At 44.6% G+C, this 21,983-nt stretch overlaps 1 pseudogene; it reads left to right on the forward strand.

Annotated features, from left to right (window-relative positions):
- The first annotated feature begins 5,256 nt into the window (after nt 1-5,256).
- Nucleotides 5,257-21,983, forward strand: part of LOC105463354 (sodium/hydrogen exchanger 7-like) — a 98,913-nt pseudogene continuing 82,186 nt past the window's right edge.

Raw genomic sequence — 21,983 nt, forward strand, 5'->3', positions numbered from 1 at the left:
ATGTTGGCCAGGCTGGTCTTGAACTCCTGACCTCAGGTGATCCACCCACCTCGGCTTCCCAAAGTGCTGGAATTACAGGCGTGAGCCACTGCACCCGGCTGATATTACTATTAAAATTCTTATTTTACAGATGGGGAAACTGACTTGATGAAGTTAAGTGACTTGTCCCAGATTTTGTAAATAGAGATTAAATAATTCATTCAAGATCATTGAACAAGGCAGTCTATCCCTAGAGCGGGCACACTTTTCTCTTTTTTTTTTTTTTTTTTTTTGGGACAAGGTCTCACTCTGTCACCCAGACTGGAGTGCAGTGGCATGATCATGGCTCACTATAGCCTTGACCTCTCAGGCTCAAGCAGATCCTCCCACCTCAGCCTCCCAAGTAACTGGGAGCTGGGACTACAGGTGCATGCCACAACACCTGGCAAATATTTAAATTTTTTGTAGACATAGAGTCTCCCTATGCTGCCCGGGCTGCCCTCGAACCCCTGGACTCAAGTGGTGCTCCTGTCTCGGCCTCCCAAAGTTCTGGGATTACAGGTGTGAGCCACTGCACCCAGTCTGGAATTTTTGTTCTTTTTTTTTTTTTTTTTTGAGATGGAGTCTTGCTCTGTCCCCCAGGCTGGAGTACAGTGGTGCAATCTTAGCTCACTAAAACCTCCGCCTCCTAGGTTCAAGCAATTCTTCCGGCCTCGGCCTCCCTAGTAGCTGGGATTACAGGCGTGTACACCACGCCTGGCTAATTTTTGTATTTTTTAGTAGAGAAGGGGTTTTGCCATGTTGGTCAGGCCAATCTTGAACTCTTGACTTCAGGTAATCAACCGGCCTCGGCCTCCCAAAGTGCTGGGATTACAGGCGTGAGCCAGGCGTGAGCCACCAAGCCCAGCTGAGCTTTTGTTCTTAACCTCTGTATTGTGCTATGTGAAAGCTTAAAAAATGTATAGACCAGGAGAAGTGGCTCCTGCCTTTAATCCCAGCACTTGGGGAGGCCAAGGCAGGTGGATTGCTTGAGTTCAGGAGTTTGAGACTGGCCTGGGCAACATGACAAAACCCTATCTCTACCAAAAAAACTCCCCAAACCAGAAAACAAAACAAAAATTAGCTAAGTATGGTGGCATGCTCCTGTGGTCCTAGCTACTCAGAGGCTGTGGTGGGAGGATCGCTTGAGTCTAGGAGGTCGAAAGACTGTCAAAAAAAAAAAAAAAAAAAAAAAAAAAAAGTAGAAACACAGGAAGGGGAAGAAGGTTACTAAATGGTACAAGAAAAAGAACTTGGTCTTTTGTGTCAGGCAGGTCTTATTACAACTTTGGCTGGCTCTGCCATTTAGCAGTTAGTTGACCTAAGGCAAAGTACTTAAACTCTACAAATCTCAGATTTCTCATCTGTAAAGTGAATGCAGTAGTATGTACCCCATAGAATTCCTGGGAGGATTAAGTATGATGAAATATATCCATACAATGAGGGTTCCTGGGATATGGCCAGCATTGTACCAAGTATTTTACTTGTTTTATTTTATTTTTGAGACAGGGTCTTGCTCTGTCACCCAGGCTGGAGTGCAGTGACCTGAACATCGGTGACTGCAGCCTCGACCTCTTGAACTCAAGCAATCCTCCCACCTCAGCCTCCCAAGTAGCTGAGACTACAGGCATGTGCCACCATGCCCAGCTAATTTTTTTGCTTTTTTTGTAAAGATGGGGTCTTGCTATATTGCCCAAGCTGTTCTTGAACTCCTGGGCTCAAGTGATCCTCCCACCTCGGCCTCACAAAGTGCTGGGATTACAGGTATGAGCCACCACACCCAGCCCTGTACAGAGTATTTTAATTGAGGCAATTTACTTAATCTTTACAACAACGCTTTGAGGCAGGTATGCTCATCATTCCTATTTTACAGATGAGAAAACTAAGATTTAGAGGATTAAGTGACTTGTCCATGGTTACACAGTCAGCACATGGCAGAGCAGGAATTCAAACTCAGGAGGTATGAATCCAGAGTATAAGCTCTCATCTACTTTTACTGTGTTACCTTCCTGTGTGAAAAAGACTTGGAAGTTGGAGTTATATACAAGCTTGATAGGATTCTACAAGTATAGCAGCTTGCAAAAAGCCCTCAATTCAGATTTAGGGTACATTTATACAAAAATGGCATCCAGTGCATACATTCTGTGCTGTTTTGGTTGCATCTGCAGTATTGTGTTCGAATTTGTATGATACCTTTTATTTTTTACGTTTTTCTGAGATGGAGTTTCACTCTTGTTGACCAGGCTGGAGTGCAATGGCACAATTTTGGCTCACTGCAACCTCTACATCCTGGGTTCAAGCGATTCTACTGCCTCAGCCTCCCTAGTAGTGGGATTACAGGTGCCCACCACCACGCCTGGCTAATTTTTTGTATTTTTAGCAGAGACGAGGTTTCACTATGTTGGCCAGGCTGATCTCAAACTCCTGACCTCAGGTAATCCACCTGCCTTGGCCTCCCAAAGTACTGGGATTACAGGTGTGAGCCACCGTGCCCGGCCCGGATGATACCTTTTTCTTTTTTTTTTTTTTTTTGAGACGGAGTCTTGCTCTGTCACCCAGGCTGGAGTGCAGTGGCCTGATCTCAGCTCACTGCAAGCTCCGCCTCCCAGGTTCATGCCATTCTCTTGCCTCAGCCTCCTGTGTAGCTGGGACTACAGGCGCCTGCCACCTTGCCCGGCTAGTTTTTTGTATTTTTTAGTAGAGACGGGGTCTTGCCATGTTAGCCAGGATGGTCTGGATTTCCTAACCTCGTGATCTGCCTGTCTTGGCCTCCCAAAGTACTGGGATTACCAGTGTGAGCCACTGCGCCCGGCCTCGGATGATACCTTTCAACAGAGATACTGACAAAATGGAAATAACTATGATGATGAGAGAAATAATCTCAAGAGAGAAACAGCTGAAAATGTTTTGGTTTCATGAAGGCATGCAAGGGGTCAGAGAGGTAGATGTCTTTGGGAAATGCTGTCCAGATAGGTTGACAGTACCTTGAGTCCTCGCTGTTTTCAGTCTTGCAGGTGCAAGGATTTCACTTTATCAGTTAATTAATATTCAGAGTTGATCATACTATACTCTTGGCAACTGACTCACTCTAACCAAACTTATAAGAGACCGTTGCATATACCAGAATGCCAATTAATTAACTTAAAATTAGGAACATAAGCACCAAACAGATTTTATACATGTATTTGCTGATCAGAGCATCTTGTTTTTCTAGGAGTTTTATCTTCTATCAGCAAATAGATATAAAAACTGTGGGCCGGGCACAGTGGCTCATGCCTGTAATCCCAGTACTTTGGGAGGCCGAGGTGGGTGGATCACCGGAGGTCAGGAGTTCAAGACCAGCCTGGCCAACATGGTGAAACCCCGTCTCTACTAAAAATACAAAACTTAGCTGGGTATGGTGGCAGATGCCTATAATCCTAGCCGGGAGGTGGGCAAAGGTTGCAGTGAGCCGAGATCACACCACTGTGCTCCTTGCTGGGCAACAGAGTGAGACTCCATCTCAAAAAAGAAAAAAACAAAACAAAACCCAAAAACTGTGGTAGGCTAAAAGTTGTTAGCTTGCAGGTAGGGTAAAACTGCAGACTCGTCTCAATTTCTGATTTAAAGTCATGATCAAAAATTGATCTCTCATTTCATTCACTGATTTTATTAACTTGATTTATTTCTCATTATTTTATTAATTTGTTTTATTCATATGAACATTTTATATGTGGTTTTGAACATTTGTATCTTGTCAAATCTGCAGTATAAACAAATATAAACAAATCTGCAAATTGTTTATATTCTTTACCCATTTTTTAACTGGGTTATTTTATGTTTTTTATTTATTTTATTTTATTTTATTTTTGAGACAGAGTCTCGCTTTGTCACCCAGGCTGGAGTGCAGTGGCGTGATCTCGGCTCACTGCGAACTCCGCCTCCCGGGTTCACACCATTCTCCTGCCTCAGCCTCCCCAGTAGCTGGGACTACAGGTGCTCACCACCACGCCCAGCTAATTTTTTGTATTTTTAGTAGAGACAGGGTTTCACCGTGTTAGCCAGGATGGTCTCGATCTCCTGACCTCGTGATCCTCCGGTCTTGGCCTCCCAAAGTGCTGGGATTACTGTGCCTGGCCGGGTTATTTTTAATTGAATAGTAGATTTCTACTTGGTTGTTTTTTATTGATCAGTATGTTCTTTTTTTTTCTTTGAGACAGAGTCCCGCTCTGTTGCCCAGGCTGGAGTGCAGTGGAGCAATTTTAGCTCACTGCAGCCTCTGCTTCCCGGATTCAAGCAATTCTCCTGCCTCAGCCTCCCGAGTAGCTGGGACTACAGGTGTGCACCACTACACCCAGCTAATTTTTCTGTATTTTTAGTAGAGACAGGGTTTCGCCATGTTGGCCAGGTGGTCTCGAACTCCTGACGTCAGGTGATCTGCCTGCCTCAACTTCCCAAAGTGCTGGGATTACAGGTATGAGCCATGTGCCTGGCCTGATCAATAGGTTCTTTATATAAACATATATCTAAAATATTTAGCTAAATTTAGATAATTCAGATAAAATGTTAAATATATTATATGTATAAACAATAAAATAGGCCGGGTGTGGTGGCTCACGCCTGTAATCCCAGCACTTTGGGAGGCCAAGGCAGGTGGATCACCTGAAGGCAGGAGTTCAAGACCAGCCTGGCCAACATGGTGAAACCCCATCTCTACTAAAAATACAAAAATTAGCTGGGCGTGGTGGCGCGTGCCTGTAATCACAGCTACTTGGGAGGCTGAAGCGGGAGAATTACTTGAACCTAGGAGGTAGAGGTTGCAGTGAACCAAGATCGCGCCATTGCACTCCAGCCTGGGCAACAAGAGCGAAACTCTATCTCCATAACTAAAATAAAAAAATAAAAAATAAAGTGAGGTATACATTTTTGTTATACCAGTTGCAAATATTTTATGTAATAATTCAGATTCTTCTCGACTTTATGTACCTTCTGTCATCCGTGAATGAATTTGGCTCTCTGTTTTGTAAAGATAGCTTTCTCCCTCCAAGGTTTTAAATAAATTTTCCCATTTTTTCTGTTATTCTTTTTTTTATTTTTTCGAGACAGAGTTTCGCTCTTTCTGCCCAGGCTGAAGTGCAATGGCGCCATCTCGGCTCACCGCAACCTTTGCTTCCTGGGTTCAAGCGATTCTCCTGCTTCAGCCTCCCAAGTAGCTAGGATTACAGGCGCCTGTCACCACGCCCGGCTAATTTTTGTGTGTGTGTGTGTATTTTTAGTGGAGACGGGAGTTTCTTCATGTTGGCCAGGCTGGTCTTGATCTCCTGACCTCAAGTGATCCACCCGCCTCACCCTCCCAAAGTGCTAGGATTACAGGCGTAAGCCACTGCGCCCGGCCTTGGTTATTCTTCTAAAAACTACATTTTAAATACGAATGGAGGCGCTGCTCTGGGCCCAGCTCCGACTCGGCGCGAGTAGGAGGAGGAGCTGCGGTGGTGCTGCCGGTCCCCGGGCAGAGGAGGCGCGGGCGGCTCCGGGACCATGGAGCCCGGTGACGCGGCGCGCCCAGGCCCGGGTCGGGTTGCCTAGGCGCTGCCGCGGCGGCAGATGCTGCTGCAGCTGCTGCTGGGTCGGGGACTTCGAGTCATGGCCTCGGCCTCAGCCTCCTCCTCTGGGAAGGAGGCGGAGGAGAGCCACCGGCCAGACAGTGTGAGCCTGCTCACCTTCGTCCTGCTGCTCACGCTCACCATCCTCACCATATGGCTCTTCAAGCACTGCCGGGTGCACTTACTGCATGAGACCGGGCTGGCCATGATCTGTGGGCTTATCGTTGGGGTGATCCTGAGGTATGGTACCCCTTCCACCAGTGGCCGCAAATCATTGAACTGCACTCAGGAAGATCGGGCCTTCAGCACTTTAGTAGTGAATGTCAGAGGTAAGTTCTTCCAATACACTCTGAAAGGAGAGATCAGCCCTGGCAAGATCAACAGCGTAGAGCTGAATGACACGCTATGGAAGGTAACATTCAACCCAGAGGTATTTTTCAACATTCTTCTGCCTCCAGTTATTTTCCATGTTGGATACAGCTTAAAGAGACACTTTTTTGGAAATCTCGGGTCACACCTTCTTGGGGACTGTTGTTTCATGCTTCCTTATTGGAAATCTCATGTATGGTATGGTGAAGCTCATGAAGATTATGGGACAGCTCTCAGATAAATTTTACTACGCACATTGTCTCTTTTTAGGAGCAATCATCTCTGCCACTGACCCAGTGACTGTGCTGGCGATATTTAATGAATTGCATGCAGACATGGATCTTTATGTACTTCTGTTTGGAGAGAGCATCCTAAATGACGTTGTTGCCCTTGTACTTTCCTCATCTATTGTTGCCTACCAGACAGCAGGACTGAACTTCAACTCACGCCTTTGATGCTGCTGTCTTTTTAAAGTCAGTTGGCATTTTTCTAGGCATATTTAGTGGCTGTTTTACCATGGGAGCTGTGACTGGTGACCAAGTTTACCAAACTGGACTGCTTCCCCCTGCTGGAGAGGGCGCTCTTCTTCCTCGTGTCCTGGAGCACGTTTCTCTTGGCAGAAGCCTACGAATTTACAGGCGTTGTAGCTGTCCTTTTCTGTGGAATCACACAAGCTCATTACACCTACAACAATCTGTCCGTGGAATCAAGAAGTCAAACCAAGTAGCTCTTTGAGGTGTTACATTTCCTGGCAGAAAACTTCATCTTCTTCTGCATGCTCCTGGTGCTATTTACCTTCCAGAAGCGTGTTTTCAGCCCCATTTTCATCATTGGAGGTTTCGTTGCCGTTTTCCTGGGCAGAGCTGCCCATATCGACCTGCTCTCCCTCTTCCTCAACTTGGGCAGAAGGCATAAGATTGGCTGGAATTTCCAACACATGATGATGTTTTCAGGCCTCAGGAGCAATGGCGTTTGCGTTGGCCATCCGTGACACAGCATCCTATGCTCGCCACATGATGTTCACCATCATGCCTTTCATCGTGTTCTTCACCATCTGGATCATTGGAGGAGGCACGACACCCATGTTGTCATGGCTTAATATCAGAGTTGGCCTCGAGGAGCCCTCCAAAGAGGACCACAATGAACACCACTGGCAGTACTTCAGAGTTGGTGTTGACCCCGATCAAGATCCACCAGCCAACAACCACAGCTTTCAAGTCTTACAAGGGGACAGCACAGATTCTGCCAGAGGAAACCGGACAAAACAGGAGAGTACGTGGATATTCAGGCTGTGGTACAGCTTTGATCGTAATTACCTGAAGCCCATCCTCACACACAGCGGCTCCCCGCTAACCGCCACTCTCCCGCCTGGTGTAGACACAGCGGCTCCCCGCTAACCGCCACTCTCCCGCCTGGTGTAGACACAGCGGCTCCCCGCTAACCGCCACTCTCCCGCCTGGTGTAGACACAGCGGCTCTCCTAACCGCCACTCTCCCGCCTGGTGTAGACACAGCGGCTCTCCTAACCGCCACTCTCCCGCCTGGTGTAGACACAGCGGCTCTCCTAACCGCCACTCTCCCGCCTGGTGTAGCTTGCTAGCTCGATGTCTGACCAGTCATGGAGGTGTACGATAACCAAAAGCCACTGAGAGAGGGAAACTCTGATTTTATTCTGACTGAAGGCGACCTCACATTGACCTACGGGGACAGCACAGTGACTGCAAATGGCTCCTCAGGTTCCCATACTGCTTCCACGGGTCTGGAGGGCAGCTGGAGAATGAAGAGCAGCTCAGAGGAAGTGCTGGAGCGGGACCTGGGAATGGGAAACCAGAAGGTTTCGAGCCGGGGTGCCCACCTAGTGTTTCCTCTGGAAGATAATGTTTGACTTTCCCCCCAAACCCTGGCACGATGGAGGAGGCTTCCAAAGGGGTGAGGATAGCTTCAAACCCTAGTGTTGCTTGAGGTGGGGCAGTGACTAGATTGAACTAACTTTTCTATTTTGTTGGGGTCTGAAGCTATTGTAACTCTTAAAATTTAACTCACGATGCAGATGGTGAGGCAAAAGTGTCTCTAAATTCAGACAAACGTAGACCTATTTCTACTTTTTTTTTTTCAGATAGTAGTGCACTGTTTCAGTTAAGCAAACAAAAAAATAGCATACTTTAATGGTCAGTATCTGAACAAGGCAGGGCAGGTGCTGTGTGGAGGGCTTCCTCTTTCGAGAGGCTGCATGTCAGTACACAGTGGTGCAAGTCAAGCTGACCACAGAAATATCAAGTTAGGGGAGAACAGGCTGGAAGAAAGATCGAGAAGGAAGGCAATTGAGATTGGACCTCCAGAGATTATGGGAAACTGTTGTTAAATGGAACAGAAAACATGAAAAAATAATATGAGTGGAGGCTCTGGCAATGAAGGCTGTGTGACTGCAACCTCATATCAGGATTCCTGACTTTTATGCTACCTGTGTTTCTTCTAGACTGAAGATTTGAAAATACATCCACAAACATTTCAACATGTAAAAAAGAATTATAGTTCCTTCTCTGGAGATGTCCATAAAGAAGTAGTTATAATATGTTTAAAACCAGACCAGGCGCGGTGGCTCACACTTGTAATCCCAACACTTTGGGAGGTCGAGGCAGGCGGATCATCTGAGGTCAGGAGTTCGAGACCAGCTGGCCAACATGGTGAAACCGCATCTCTACTAAAAAATACAAAAATTAGCCGGGCATCGTGGCAGGTGCCTTAATCCCAGCTACTTGGGAGGCAGAGGCAGGAGAATCATTTGAACCCGGGAGGCTGAGGTTGCAGTGAGTCTAGATAAAGCCATTGCACTCAAACCTGGGGGACAAGAGTGAGACTTCTCTTAAATAAATAAATAAATAAAATAAATAAAATTAAATAACCAAAGGCAAATAGCGTTACACTGTTATTTTTTAGTTAATCTGAAGAAAGGAGGTATTTAGAAACTGATGATGGTATCACTGCAAAAAGCATTAAACTTTGAGGGCTACCATATGAGCTGACAGCCTAGGAAATAGTAAGACTGAGGTATCTACAGTGGATTTAGAAATAGCACCAAACTTTGTAGGATGCTATTATCTGGGGAAGGGAAGGCAGCAAGAAACCTGCAAGGCAACAGGCTAGAATTCAGAGGGAAATAAATCTCTATGCAAAAAATTAACTGCAAAGAAATACAAGATAGTAGTCTCAAAACTGGGTAGAATTCCGAACTTTGAGCTGACAAATGCATGAGATTTCAGTGGCTGCATGAGGAATCAGAGGCGAGTCAATGGAACGTTAAGTATTTTCAACCCACTAGAAGGTCCTGTCTTCTGTAAGTTTAAGAATCCGAGTATCTTTATGCCATTGAGTGCTGTGCAGAGAAGGGTCATTTTCCCTGTATCTGGGGAGGCTGCTGCACCAGCTTAACATGTGGGTGTGATTTGAAAGTTAGGTTTTCAGTTTGGGTTCTTTCTGTATGAGCTATTCTGTCCACCCACACCTGTAGTGCTGAAATACTGAAAGACCTTTTGGGAAAAGTTTGAGTTTCTCCCCATGTTTCTGTGCTTCAGCAGTAGCATTTTTTTTTTTAGCAACCCAGTTTCTAAAAAATGCTTTCAATAATGTGGGCATTTTCTTATTATGGCAGAAAAAATAGTGTCCCAGTCTAGTCCACCCATAATGAAATCAGCCATTTAATCTTCTCAATTAGCATGTTTAATGGTTAATTTTTAAATAAGACATTGCTTCACAACGTTTTCATTTTTTATTTTTATTTTTTTGAGATGGAGTCTTGCTCTGTCACCCAGGCTGGAGTGTAGTGGTGTGACCTTGGCTCGCTGCAATCTCTGCACGCCCGGGTTCACGTGATTCTCCTGCCTCAGCCTCCCTAGTAGCTGGGATTGCAGGCACCTGCCACCACGCCTGGCTAATTTTGTATTTTCAGTAGAGATGGGGTTTTGCCATGTTGGCCAGGCTGGTCTTGAACTCCTGCCTTCAGGTGATCCACCTGCCTTGGCCTCCCAAAGTGCTAGGATTACAGGCATGAGCCACCACACCCGGCCTGCTTCACAACTTTGTGTTCGAATTGATGATGTGTGCAAATCAGGAAACTATTTAATTAATTCGAGCCATATGAATTTGCTGATATTCAACCATTTTGTAAAAACAGGAGTGGCAATTTCATATGGTTCAATAAAATAAAATTGAGGCCGGGCACAGTGGCTTACACCCATAATCCCAACACTTCGGGAGGCTGAAGCAGGATGATCGCTTGAGCTCAGGAGTTTGAGACCAGACTGGGCAACATGGCAAAACCCTGTCTCTACAAAAACACAAAGATGAGACAGGCATGGTAGCACATACCTTTAGTTCAGTTCTAGGTACTTGGGAGGCTGAGGTGGGAGGATCGCTTGAGCCCAAGAGGCAAAGGTTGCAGTGAGCCAAGATCATGCCACTGGTAACCAGTCTGGGCAACAGAGTGAGAACCTGTCTCAAAAAACAAACAAACAAACAAACAGACAAATTTATTTTTATGTATGGTATGAGAAAGGGATTTGTTTTGTTTTGTTTTTGAAATGGAGTCTTGCTCTGTTGCCCAGGCTGGAGTTCAGTGGCACCATCTTGGCTCACTGCAACCTCTGCTTCCTTTGTTCAAGCGATTCTCTTGTCTCAGCCTCCTGAGTAGCTGGAATTACAGGCACCGGCCACCACACCCAGCTATTTTTTGTATTTTTAGTAGAGACAGGGTTTCACCATGTTGGCCAGGCTGGTCTCAAACTCCTGACCTCAGGCGTTCTGCCCCACTTGGCCTCCCAAAGTGCTGGGATCACAGGCATGAGCCACTGTGCCCAGTCTTAGAAAGGGATTTAATTTGTTTTTTTTCTTCCAAATGGATAGCTCCTTGTCCCAACACTATCTATTAGTCTGTCATTTCCCAAGTAATTTAAATGTCTCCTTTAACATATACTAAGATTACACACACACACACAAATGGACACACACACATATATATGTGTGTGTGTATATATATATATTTTCTATACTTTTTATTCTATTCATATTGATCTATTGGTCTATTTTTTCCCAGTGCTATTTCAATTATTGTGACTTTACAACATAGTTGACATCTGGCAAAGTTGTTTTTCTAATGAACCTTAACTTTTTTGGCACAACTCATAGATGAACTTTAAAATTAACTTGCTACTTCTATAAAGTATCCTGTTGTAATTTTGATAAAAATTATGTTACATTTGTTATTTAATTTGGGGGTATAATATCTGCATACTATTGAGTCTTTTCATTTAGAAATATCTTTTATGGCCTTCATTAAAATTATATGGTTATCCTCAACAATATTCTTTTCTTTTTTTTTGAGACAGGGTCTCACTCTGTCATCCAGGCTGGAGTGGAGTGGCACAATTTCTGCTCACTCAACTGCCCAGGCCCAGGTGATCCTCGCACTTCAGCCTCCGAAGTAGCTGGGACTACAGGCATGTGCCACCACACCTGGCTGATTTTTTGTAGAGACTGGGTTTCGCTACGTTGCCCAGGCTGTTCTTGAACTCCTGTACTCAGGTTATCCACCCACGTCAGCCTCCCAAAGTGATAGGGTTACAGGCATAAGCTACCATGCCTGGCAACAGCTTTCATATTTTTAAGTTTTTTCCTAAATAACCCAAGGTCTATTGAAATTGAATATAGCTTTCTTTTCTATTACATATTTAAATAGATATTTTCTGATTTTAGAAAAGCTGTAGATTTTTATATGTTAATCTTGTTTCCTTTCTGAAAGTTTTAATTAGTCCATATAGATTACCTGTGATTCATTGGATTTTCTAGGTATAAATCTACCTTGCCAATATTCATACTTATTTCTTTTTTTTTCTGGTATTTTTGCATTGCTTGGTAACTCTAGGACAATGTCTACTATCGATGATAAAAGTAGGCATCATTATGTGTTGTTTCTGAGTTCTGTGGAGATGTGGTCTAATGTTTTGTTCTTTAGAATGATGTTTGGAGATTGGCAAAATGTTGATTATTGTTGAAGATAATGACAGGTCCATAGCAACCATTAATCTATTTTCTCTATGCTTGTGTATGTTTGAAAATTTCCATAATAAAAGAGTTAAATTCTACAAAGAGTCAAATTAAAAAAAAGAACAAGACTTATTTTAGGTTTTTGTTAGAAACCCCTTTTCAGGCCGGGTGTGGTGGCTCACACCTGTAAACCCAGTACTTTGGGAGGGGGAGGCGGGCAGATCACCTGAAGTCAGTAGTTCGAGACCAGCCTGGCCAACATGGTGAAACCTTGTCTCTACTGAAAATACAAAAGTTAACTGGGTGTGGTGGTGGGCATCTGTAATCCCAGCTACTTGGGAGGCTAAGGCAGGAGAATTGCTTGCACCCAGAAGGTGGAAGTTGCAGTGAGCTGAGATCGCACCATTGCACTCCAGCCTGGGTGACAGAGGTGAGACTCTATCTGAAAAAAAAAAGAAAAGAAAAAGAAAATATCTTTTCCTAGTTTATTGTAAATTATTTTATTAGAAATGGATGGAAAATTAATTGTATCATCAGAAAAATATCTTTTAAAAGAAAAGGTATCACAGGAGCCATCCATCTCAGAAAACCAAGGAAAATAAATGAGACTTTCAATATTAAAAATGACCAAATATTTAGATTTGCTTCTCTCTCTTTCTTTTCATTAACTGACAGTTTACAATTAGAGGAGAGGTGACTCTAGGGCCTAGCATATTGCTGAAAACACAGAAGGGAATAAATAAATTATGTATCGTCGGAGGTTTTAATTGGGGAGAGAGCTGTAGGTAACTGTTACACCACACAGATCCTCCCTCCAGGACTGAAGGACTTACCCCTCCAGCTGCTGGGATTATAGTTGGCTGACACTCTCCAGCAGCTGGCACTTTCCAGGAACTGTCTGTGGCCGACGAGAACCACCTTACTCAAAGTTCTGCCCTCCTCCTAGGGGCAGCTGCATCCAATGACTGGTCTATGTGGAGGTATAAATCCACCTTGCCAATATTCATACTTATTTACATAATTTACGATATTCATACTTAAAGATTCTGTGCCCTTACCCAACTCAGGATAGGCTAAAAGAACTAGCCCAGCTTGGCTGGGTGCGATGGCTCACACCTGTAATCCCAGCACTTTGGGAGGCCGAGGCGGGTGGATCACGAGGTCAGGAGATCGAGACCATCCTGGCTAACACAGTGAAAACCTGTCTCTACTAAAAAATACAAAAAAGTTAGCCGGCCATGGTGGCGGGCGCCTGTAGTCCCAGCTACTTGGGGGACTGAGGCAGGAGAATGACATGAACCCGGGAGGCGGAGCTTGCAGTGAGCCGAGATCACACCACTGTACTCCAGCCTGGGCGACAGAGCAAGACTCCATCTCAAAAAAAAAAACAAAAAAAAGAACTAGCCCAGCTTCAGAGTGCCCTGTGGGGTGACTGAGGCCTTAGGGTTTCCAGATAAAATAAATACAGGATGCTCAGTTACATTTGAATTTCAGGTAAACTACAAATAATTGTTTTGGTATTTATAGATTCTAAATATTGCATGGGACATTTATTATTATTTTTGCTGTTTATCTAACATTCTTTTATTTTTTTTAGACAGAGTCTCACTTTGTCTCCAGGTTGGAGTGCAGTGGCACTATTTCAGCTCACTGCAACCTCTGCCCCTGGGTTCAAGCGATTCTCATGCATCAGCCTCTCGAGTTGCTGGGATTACAGGCATGTGCCACCACACCCAGCTAATTTTTGTATTTTTAGTAGAGACGAAGTTTCACCATGTTGGCCAGGATGGTCTCGATCTCCTGACCTCGTGATCTGCCAACCTCGGCCTCCCAAAGTGCTGGGATTACAGGCATGAGCCACTGCGCCCGGTCTTTTTTTTTTTTTTTTTGAGACAAGGTCTCACCCTGTCACTCAGGCTGGAGTACAGTGGCACAATCACAGCTCACTGCAGCCTTGACCTCCCAGGGCTCAAGTGATCCTCCCACCTCAGCCTCCTGTGAAGCTGGGACAACAGGTGCACGCCACCATGCGTGGCTAACTTTTTGTAGAGATGGAGTTTTATCATGTTGCCCAGGCTGGTCTCAAACTCCTGGGCTCAAGTTATCTGCTCACCTCCGCCTCCCAAAGTGCTGGGATTATAGGCATGAACTACTTTGCCCCACCTTACAGATTTAAGTGAGCATCCTGTATATTTATTTGCTAAATCTGGCAGTCCTGTGAAGCTTTGCTGTGTTTGCATTGCAGCCTCCCCTCTTCCTCTGTGCTATGGGTTGAATTGTGTCCTCCCAAATTTCACTGATGGAAGTCCTAACCCCTAATGTGATGGTATTGGGAAGTGGGGGTCTTTGAGGAGGTAATTAGGTTTAGATGGGGTTGTGAGGGTGGGCCCCTAATGATGGGAATAGTGTCTTTATAAAAAGAGAAGGAGAGAGTAATATTCTTTTCTTTCTTTTTTTTGTTTTTGAGATGGAGTCTCACTCTGTTGCCCAGGCTGGAGTGCAATGGTGCCATCTCAGCTCACTGCAACCTCTGCCTCCTGGATCCAAGTGATTTTCCCACCTCAGCCTCCTGAGTAGCTGGGATTACAGGCATGCGCCACCATGCCTGTTTTCTTTTTGTATTTTAGGTAGAGACAGTGTTTTACTGTGTTGGCCAGGCTGGTCTCAAACTCCTGATCTCAGGTGATCTGTCCTCTCTGGCCTCCCAAAGTACTGGGATCACAGGCATGAGCCACCGTGCCTGGCCTAAGAGCGATATTCTTTCTCTGCCATGTGAGGATCTAGTGAGAAGCTGGCCTCTGCAATCCAGGAAGGGGACCCTCATCAGGAACTGACTTGGTTATGGACTTCCTAGTCTCTAGAACTGTGAGAAATAAATGTTTGCTGTTTAAACCACTACGGTTCTTTGTTATGACAACTTGAGTGAGCAGACTAAGACACTGTAATCCTGCTTCCTTCCATTATCCCACAGGTGTTGATTCTGAGAGCAATTCCCAACCAACTTCCTTTATGTGAAAATATGAAACCAGGGAAAGCGGGTCTCCCATTAACCACTGAGTCGTATAGGATAAAAGCAGCTCTGTTCATATAATCAATGCAAATCATCATGGATAAACCTGGTGCAAAAATAGACTGAGGCCTTCACAAAGATGGATTCTGTCTCTTTTGCCTCCTTTCTCTTCCCACCCTCTAAGTGAAGAGTTTCTTCAGGATTTATGCTTGTCTTTCTTCTTGTTGCGATATATGTGATCTGCTTTGTCATTATCTGGCCCTTACTTAATGCTTTGTGGACATGACCTTCAAATCAACATTTTGCCTTGACTCTCTCCTGAGCTCCAGTTCTGTTTCCAGCAGTCTTTTCTTCTATACCTTGATTTTCTGAAAGTTCCCTACATACCGTATGTCCTTGCCTTACACACTTGCTTGACTATGACCAAATTTTCATTCAAGTTGCCAAGCAATGAGGCGGTATGTTGTGAAATGAATGTGCCTGGGAACCTGGTGAAAGTGGACATCAAGCATTTAAGAAGAGCAGGAACTGGGGAATGGAGCAGGACTCAAATGGCCTCTATTTTAAATTCTAAAAGTACCTGCTTCTTGAGTGCTTACTATGTGCCAGGTAAGGAGGGAATCCCAAAACACCCAGTTATGGGACCTCAGTTCTACTCTAGTGCTGTTGGTGAGACTCACTTTCTGCACGTCTGCTTCCTCATGTCTTAGCTGCTAGCTTAGGTCTTCCCTTTCTCTCACAGTTTCTGCATCTTCATTTTACTTATGCTTATGGTTCTTAAGTTCATGACCCTTTTTTTTTTTTTGGAGATGGAGTTTCAATCTGTCACCCAGGCTGGAGTGCAGTGGTAGGATCTTGGCTCACTCCAACCTCCACCTCCTAAGTTCAAGTGATTCTCTTGCCTCAGACTCCTGAGTCCAGAGTAGCTGGGACTACAGTCATGCACTGCTACGCCTGGCTAATTTTTTTTTTTTTGTAGTAGACAGGGTTTTACCATGTTGACCAGGCTGGTCTTGAACTCCTGACTTCAAGTATCCTCCCACCTCAGCCTCCCAAAGTGCTGGGAATACAGACGTGAGCCACTGCACTCAGCCCATGATCCTTCTCAATATCTTTTCAGGGTTATCTACACTTGACAGCTTCATTTCCTTGCTTTTATTCCCCTCAAGTTCCTGAGACAGGTAATCTGATTGGCTGTGCTATGTTTTTGAACTAGGGAAATGCCGAGGTTTCTGGTCAATCTATAGGTTGGTTGCCTTTAGGTCAGGGGTCCACACTTGCTTGACCAGTTGTAGTTGGAGGGATTATGTGGCTCCTGAGAACTGCCCTTACTACTTCAGCAGGGCCAGCGGCTGAGCAGCACAATGGCTGGCATGCCCAATACAGTCCCAAAGTCCAATCTCTTTCCTTCCCATTTCTGTTAAAGGAACAACCATCTCGCCTTCTGTTTGGATAAGAAACCCTGGCCTCATATTTGAATCTATCTTTCCTCTTAATATTCAGTTCCAACCTCTGCCAAATCATATTGATTCTTTGCAGACTATCTTAGTAAGCTCAGGCTGCTATAAGAAAATACCATAGGTTGGGTGGCTTCAACAACAGAAATTTATTTCTTACAGTTCCATAGAAGAAAGACTATAACCTATTCTCTTCTTTTGATTTTCACCTTCACTGTCCAAATCTGGAAACTCCTCATTTCTTTCTCAGACCCACACGACAGCCTCTTACCTTATTTTTCCTTCTCCTATTATTTTCACATCCTACTTTCAGATTGACTTTCTTTTTTCTTTTCTTTCTTTTTTTTGGGGGTGGAGGTGGGGATGGAATCTCCCTCTGTCACCCAGGCTGGAGTGCAGTGGGGCGATCTCGGCTCCCTGCAACCTCCACCTCCCGGGCTCAAGTGATTCTCCTGCCTTAGTCTCCCGAGTAGCTGGGATTACAGGTGCCCGCCACCACACCAGGCTAATTTTAAAATTTCTAGTAGAGAGGGATTTCACCATGTTGGCTAGGATGATGTCAAACTCCTGACCTCAAGTGATCCACCCTCCTTGGCCTCCCAAAGTTCTGGGATTACAGGCGTAAGCCACCGTGCGGGGCCCAGGTTGACTTTCTTGAAGTTCACCTTTGCTGATACTACCCTATTGCTCAAATAACTTCAGTAGCTTTCTGCTGTTCATGGAATAAAGTCTGAATGTCTTTGCTTGGCATTCAAGTCTCTTCATAATCCAGGCCCACTGGATACTTTCAATATATTCTCCATTAGTTTTCTTTTTGACTCTTGTATTTCTCAAAGTGTAGTCCTCAGGATGACAAACCTAGATTTACCTGAGTGCTTTTGAAAGTGCAGGTTCCTCCTGAACCTGCAGAACCCCCAGCTACTTGGGAGGCTGAGGCAGGAGAATCACTTCATCCCAGGTGGCGGAGGTTTCAGTGAGCCAAGATTGCGCCACTGCCCTCCAGCCTGGGCGACAGAGGGAGGTACCATCTCAAATAAAGAAAAAACAGAAAAAGAAAATCATCCCTAGAAACAGTGACTATTACCTCTGCAGGTGGGGCCTAGGAATCTATATGGCAAACAGGAATGCCAGGTGATTCTTCTGCATATTGAACTTAAAGAGTGCGCAATATTGACCGCAAGGAAATGGAGAGTCCTCATTCTTGTAATGCTCTGAAAGGAGAAGTTGGGAGTATTTTTTTCTGGGATAATGAAGGAGTTAGGCTCTTCTGACTGCCTCTTTGTCATGGAAAGTGGCCAGTGGTTCTGATTCCTTAAGGCAGTGATTTTCAAGCTGTGCTCAGAGGAGCACTCAAGAGACCCCAAAGGAGGCAAGGGGGATGCTGAGTGGATGGATTCCACAACTCGCGGTTCTCCCCTTTCACTAAAAGAACTCCACTTTGATCTGTTTTATAGTTTGAGTTTCTAAGATTATATTTGAAATAAGTATCCTGCTTTAAGTTTTCCTAAAGGTCTCTGTTGTGGTTTAAATTACAGCTTTTCTCTGACTTCCAACTTTCAAATCATTTGAGAAGCAAATGCAGCGTTTATTCCATGCAGATGGAGATTGTAAATTAGCTTTATTAATGATAAACCCCCACTAGGGATTATAGCCTGGACCTATGGCAGCCATTGGGCTTCTCAGTAACATCCCTCCAAGCCTAGACCTTGGTACAACTCACCCAAGGGAGTAAGTAGTGCCTTTCCTTGCTATTCCCCAACTTTTTGTTCCTTTATTCATCCTTAGGGTTTTCCATGTCCAGTGTGGCGACTTCCCTCGGTGGAGGAGACCATCAGTTTCTCCAGATGTTCCCGTTTCTGCCTTCCTAAGAACACATTCCTAATATAACCATGGCTCCTCTGAGTGTTCTCCTGTGACCACAGGTAGGAGGTTTATCTTCTGCTAATGGAAGGATCTGAAATGGGATGGAAAAGGAACATGAATTAAATTACCAACAAGGCTGTTCTGCACTCTTGGCTGAAAGTAAATTGCTATGCTGTTTTACATTTCAATTTATGCCTAGCTGTGGTAGCTGATGTAGAATATCAGAGCCCAGATGATGACATAAAAACACCTTAAGTAATATAACATCAGCAAAATAAAATCATCCCACTTTAAAACAATAAACATTTGAAGCTTTCCCATTACTAAATTCCCAGGAAGAAATCAAAGTCCAAGAATTAAAATTTCTTTTATCAATTAAAGTGCAAAAAAATTACAGCTCTTACCAGTTTGTCATTCTGCTTAATCTCAGGGGGTCTCATTCAGACCCAGGGTAGAGTCAAGTTCTTTAGCATTGTCAGCTTTGGCTGTCTTCCACTGGAATGAATGTCGTTTTCTGTGAGAATTATCAGCTCTGTGCAAACTAAGTATTTCCTGCTTTGCTCTTTCATGGCACATGGAAAGATCTCACTTCATTCCTACTTTGCTATATGACTCTAGCAGCCAATGAAATTGTACTTGCATTTTTATTTGCAGCACTGTTCACAATAACAAAGATATGAAATTAACTTAAGTGTCTGTCTACAGATGAATACATTAAAAAATGTAGTATGGGCCAGGTGTGGTGGCTCATGCCTATAATCCCAGCACTTTGGGAGGCTGAGGCGGGTACATCACTTGAGGTCAGGAGTTGGAGACCAGCCTGGCCAACATGGTGAAATCCCATCTCTACTAAAAAGAAAAAATTAGCTGAGTGTGGTGGCGGGTGCCTGTAGTCCCAGCCACTAGGAGGCTGAGACAGGAGAATCACTTGAGCCCAGGAGGCGGAGGTTGCAGTGAGCTGAGATCGTGCCACTGCACTCCAGCTTGGGCGACAGAGCGAGACTCTGTTTCTAAATAAATAAAATAAAAATAAAAATGTACTATGTATACAAAATGAAATACTATTCTACCATAAAAAAGAAATAATTAAATTATTTGAGGCACCATGGATGGAAATGGAGGACCTTATCTTAAGTGAAATAAGCCAGGCACAAGAAGACAAATATTGCGCATTCTCACTACATGTAGGAGCTAAAACATTTGAACACATGGAGGTAGAAAGTAGAAAAACAGATAACAGAGACTGAGAAGGGAGAGTGGGGAGGAGGGGAGAGGATGAAGACAAGTGAGTTCAAGGGTGCAAATATACAGAAAGATAAAGGAAGTAAGTTTAATGTTTGCTAGCAGAGCGGGATGACTGTATATTTTTTTCTTTTTTTTTTTTTTTGAGATGGAGTCTGGCTCTGTCACCCAGGCTGGAGTGCAGTGGCCCGATCTCAGCTCACTGCAAGCTCCGCCTCCTGGGTTCACGCCATTCTCCTGCCTCAGCCTCCCGAGTAGCTGGGACTACAGGCGCCCGCTGCCACGCCCGGCTAATTTTTTGTATTTTTAGTAGAGATGGGGTTTCACCATGTTAGCCAGGATGGTCTTGATCTTCTGACCTCGTGATCCACCCTCCTCGGCCTCCCAAAGTGCTGGGATTACAGGCGTGAGCCACCGCGCCCGGCCTCATGTGGCTATGTCTTTAAAAAGATGATAAAGCCAGGCGTGGTGGCTCACAGCTATAATCCCAGCACTTTGGGAGGCTGAGGCCGGCAGATCACTTGAGGTCAGAAATTGGAAACCAGCCTGGCCGACATGGTGAAACCCCATTTCTACTAAAACTACAAAAATTAGTTGGGGACGGTAATGCACGCCTGTAATCCCAGCTACTAGGGAAGCTGATAGGAGAATCACTTGAACCCGGAAGGCAGAGGCTGCAGTGAGCCTGCCACTGCACTTCAGCCTGGGAGACAGAGTAAGGCTCTTTCTACCAAAAAAAAAAAAAAAAAGAAAGATGATAAAATGTTGCCAGGCATGGTGGCTCACGCCTATCATCCCAGCACTTTGGGAAGCCGAGGTGGGTGGATCACTTGAGCTCAGGAGTTTGAGACCAGCTTAGGCAACATGGCGAAACCCTGTCTCTATTAAAATAAACAAAAAACAAAAAACAAAAATTAGCTGGGTGTGGTGGTGGGCGCCTGTAGTCCCAGTTACTCAGGAGGCTGTAGTGGAAGGATCGCTTGAGCCTGGGAGGCAATGAGCTGATACTGCGCCACTGCACTCCAGCCTGGGTGACAGAGGGAGACCCTGTCTCAAAAAACAAACAAAACGATAACATGTGGATGTGCATTTGCATAACAATGAACTTTCCATTAAAAAGAAATCCTCAAGAATTGTTTCACTGTTCATTGTGTTCTGTCAGTTATTGTTTCCCATATTTGAAATTCTTTGCACAGTCACTTTCCTTAGCATCCTTGTCTTGTTTCTTCTTTGTCCCTGTGTGTATTTTTAAAGCTTTCTCTTCACAATGGCAAAGACAGCAGCTGGCTCCAACTCCTGTTTAGATACCCGTTGGAGGCCTTCGTTGAATGAAAGAAGAAGATCCATTAAAAGAGGTAATTATGCATCTTGTTTATTTTGTAACAGGCAATTACCTTAAGTCTCACGGTCTCAGAATGTCTTATTGATCAGCATTCTCTGATTTTAAAAGGTTTGTGTTTTTGAAGTTTACAACTCAGCTATTTGAATTTGAAATACATTTTCTTGTAGAAACTGCTATAAAATGGTGTTTAAGACTCCTAGACCAGCCCACTGAAGCCCATAATATAGCAGAAATGTTTTACTGTCATTAGAAATAATTAGAAACATTTCCAATGATAGTTTTACAAAAGGAATACATGTAAAGAATAGAAACATAAACTGAGAAAAGGGTGTAAAAATAGATGAATGTTGATGCTTGAGGAAAAGTAAGCACTTAGACAATGAGGAGGGAGATGGCCACATTTACTGTTTGCTGAGCATATTGGTCGGGATTAAGGTCTTTTAATTGGAGGTAGTGAGTTTGGTCTCAGTTCAAAAATGGCATGAGGGGCCGGGCACGGTGGTTCACGCCTGTAATCCCAGCACTTTGGGAGGCCAAGGCAGGCAGATCACTTGCTGTCAGGAGTTTGAGACAAGCCTGGCCAACATGGTAAAACCCCACGTCTACTAAAAATATAAAAATTAGCTGAGTGTGGTGGCACATGCTTGTAGTCCCAGCTACTCCGGAGGCTGAGGCGGGGAATCGCTTGAACCTTAGAGGCGGAGGTTGCAGTGAGCTGAGATCACACCACTGCACTTTGGCCTGGGCAACTGAGCGAGACTCTGTCTAAAAAAAAAAAAAAGGCATGAAGAGAATGATTGAGCAAAAAGGATTTTCTGGAATGAGACGGCCACCCAGCGGCTGGGAGAGGATGGGAAGGGAGAAGAGGCAACACAGATAGGCAGGTCCTTGCAAAGAAGAGCTTCTGGGAGGTGAAATTAGCTGAGTGAAAAGTGAGGAAAGGTTGGAGCCAGGGGAGAGGGGAGGGTCCCTAGATGCAGGATGTGCTGAGCCAGGATGTGACTGGTGAGTGAGGAAACGTGGTGTCTGTGGGACAGGAGCCCCCATGGGCTGCTCACTTTC

The sequence above is a fragment of the Macaca nemestrina genome, chromosome 10, assembly GCF_043159975.1.
Source record: "Macaca nemestrina isolate mMacNem1 chromosome 10, mMacNem.hap1, whole genome shotgun sequence".
Taxonomy (NCBI): Eukaryota; Metazoa; Chordata; class Mammalia; order Primates; family Cercopithecidae; genus Macaca; species Macaca nemestrina.